Genomic DNA, 3,313 nt, shown 5'->3' with positions numbered 1-3,313 from the left:
TCCCCCCACAACATCAATTGCACTGCCTCCCTACACACACAGCACTATTGACAAAGAGGAACACTCATCTCCAATTTGAAAGCTGAGAAAAATGAGTCTGTAAGTCTCAGGGAGGCATAAAGTACTATGGTTTCTAATCACAAACGTGTAACTAAAATTTCAACCTGTATTAAGTGAAATGGCACACTCCAACATTTAGTTTCACACTCAAGAGACCGGCCATCATTTGGGAGCTATGGCTGATCCGTGTATCCCAATGGGGAGTGGTTCAGAATGAGCCAGTGAGTGAGAGCTGGATGGGGCAGTGCGATAGGAAACCTGAAGAGTCTGAGATGCTAATCAGCACGGACACCAGACTGTTGCCTTGTCCGCCAGTTTGTTAAAATTGTCTGCTGTAAACCATGGGTTTTCTTACATGTTTTTTTCAGAATCTCTTGTGATCTGGAAATAAGAAAACCTAAATCAATTATAGACAAATATCTTGCAGTGATTGTGTCTACTTAACAAGGGTGGGGCTCTCTTCCCTTGGAGAATAAAGCTGGGGCTGGTGTAATCACTGGCCAGATCTTCTCACAATGGTCTGAGGGGAGCCTCTCCCCTCAATGGTACCTCCGAAAGGAACAGGGGATAAACACCCTTGTAAGACAGTTGGTCTCATTTTGTGGACGTGAATTCAATGGCTCATGGCTCCATTCTACTCATCCTGGCTCCAGCTTAAGTTTTAAAAAGTAATTCTCTCTGCATTAATCTGAAAAGATCCTTCAAACAAAAGCTCAACATCTGAGTCTATTTACTGAATGTGCAGCTGTGTCAATTGGCCAAGACAAAGAGAGGCTTCCTGGTCAGCCCACAATGGGCTGCAGGTAGTCTTGCAAACAGAGAAACACAAGGCAGGGTCTTTTCAGGAGCCAGCAAACCTTCCAATGGGGAAGAGTGGGAGCTGAGGGGTCACGAGAAAAGGAGTGCTGCCCCACCCCCACCCTCACCCTCACCACACACAAGTGGGGACTGAAAGATATGATCTGTAAGCCCATCAATTAGGGCTATTAAAAAGGTAATTAGCCTTTTTTCCATGGAAACCAAGCACAGAGATGTGAAAAGGGGGAAATTCATTTCCATGTGGTTACGTGTTAATGTGACTAATACTTTAGTGATGAGGCGAGATTCTATTGTTGAGAGTATCACTTGGTCAGTCTTAATAGGAAGGTGATATCAAGTCAATTAAAGAGCTGTCTTGTCATAAAAATAAGAACTCTTTTTATTCCTGAAAATATATTTTTTTCCTACTAGAATGGCCAGATCAAATGGCCAGATTTGGGAGACAAGGGAGGAGTTGGGAGTCATTTCCTTTCTAGTTTTTTTCCCCTAAGAGCATTGTGGCAGAAAATAAAATCTGAAAATGTCAACAATGAACACTTTGTCTTGGATCCTGATAAGCGTGAAATTCAGAATTAGTGTTTCTGTTCCCTCTCTTTTCAAAAGTGTATGGGTATTTTTGTAATGAAGCCCAAAGGAGAAAAAAGATGAGTAAAGAAAAGACCTTCCACAAAATGAGATTCGAAAGGAATCTACAATACATGGTGCTCTGTGCAATGTTGGCCCAGCTTGCAGTGAACACGCTTCACACATTTACATCGTCTCTGTGAGTGTGTCCATGCATGCTTGCAAGCAAAGTAGCATTTAATTGTCTTCTTTTCTCTGCACTTCATCCTCTCCTTCATCACTGCCCTTTCCTACTTTCATCAGCTAAAATGTACATGCAGTGAGATTCACAGGTCTTAAGTGGAAGTATCACATCCTGTTAGTCCACACAACAATCAAGATATAAAATATTTCTGTTACCTCAGAAGACTTTTGCCCCATCTGGTCAATATTACCACCCCCACCTCCGATTTTTATTACCGTTGATTAGTTTTGCCTGTTTCTGAATTCCATATAAAAGATATATGATATGACTTTATTTTATCTGACATCTTTCACTCAAAATAGTATTTTTGAGTTTCCTCTGTGATGCAGATGAAGTGTATTAGTTCGATCTCTTATTTGTCAGATCTATTCTGTTGCATGAGTACACTGCAGTGTAACCCATTCTTGTGCTAATGAACATTTGAGTTGCTTCCAGTTTGGGGCAATCATAAATAAAGCCACATAAACATTTTTGTACAAGGCTTTTTGTGGGCATATGTTTTTATTTCCCCTGGGCAATTACCTAAGAATGAATTGCTGAGTCAAAGGTTAAGTGTTTCTTTAACTTTATAATATAAGAAGCTAAGAAACCACTACACAGTTTCCAAAGTGGTGGCACCATCTTATACTTCTAAATGTGATGTCTGAGAACTTCAGTTTGAACCTCGTTTCAAACATTTGATGTTGTCAGTATTTTTAACATTAGCTATTCTAATGCATATGAAATAATTAATTAGTTTTTCATTTGAATTTCTCCAGTGATTAATGATGTGCACACCTTTTCTTGTGATTATTATCAATTTGCATATCTCTCCACAAAGCTTCTGTTTAAGTCTTTTGTCAGTTATTTATTGGTTTGTCTTCTTATAAATTTGTAGGGCTTTTAAAATATATTCCAAATAAAAGTCTCTTCAAATATATAGGGGTAGCAAATATTTTCTTTTGGTCTATATTGGTCTTTCATGTTTGATTTCTTAATGGCACCTTTTTGAAGAGCAAAAATGTATTATTTTGATGAAGTTCAATTTTTAATTTTTTTCTTCTATAATTAGTATTTTTTTCTGTCTCATCTAAGAAACTTTTGCCTAACCCAAGGTTGTTAAGACATTTCTCTGTGCTTTCTTCTAAGTGTACAATTTTAGCATTTGTAATTAATACTATAAATAATATCAAGTTAATTTTTTGTGTATGGTATGCGGTAAGGGTTGATGTTCATTTTTTTTCATGCATTTACCCAATAGTTGCAGCACCATTTCATGAAGACTTTCTTTTTGCCATTGAATTGATCTGATATTTTTGTCATAGATCAATTGACTGTATGCCTGTGGCTTTATTTCTGAACTCTCTGTTGTACTTTTTTGTTTGTCCTTATGCTGATACTGCAATGCCTTGACTGTTGTAGATATTTAATATGTCTTAAAATCAGACCTTGTGGGTTCTGTAATTTTGATCTTCTTCTTTAAAAAATATTTTATTTATTTTTAGAGGGGGGAAAGGAGGGAGAAAGAGAAGGAGAAGAATTGATGTGTGAAGAGAAATATCAATTGGCTGCTTCTCGTATGCCCCACACTGGGTACCTGGTCTGAAACCCAGGCATATGCCCTGACTGGGAATCAAACTGGCAACC

The sequence above is a fragment of the Sturnira hondurensis genome, unplaced genomic scaffold, assembly GCF_014824575.4.
Source record: "Sturnira hondurensis isolate 20B ecotype Veracruz unplaced genomic scaffold, ASM1482457v3 Scaffold0000396, whole genome shotgun sequence".
In the NCBI taxonomy this organism is placed as follows: Eukaryota; Metazoa; Chordata; class Mammalia; order Chiroptera; family Phyllostomidae; genus Sturnira; species Sturnira hondurensis.
Note: the sequence above shows the minus strand (reverse complement) of the source record.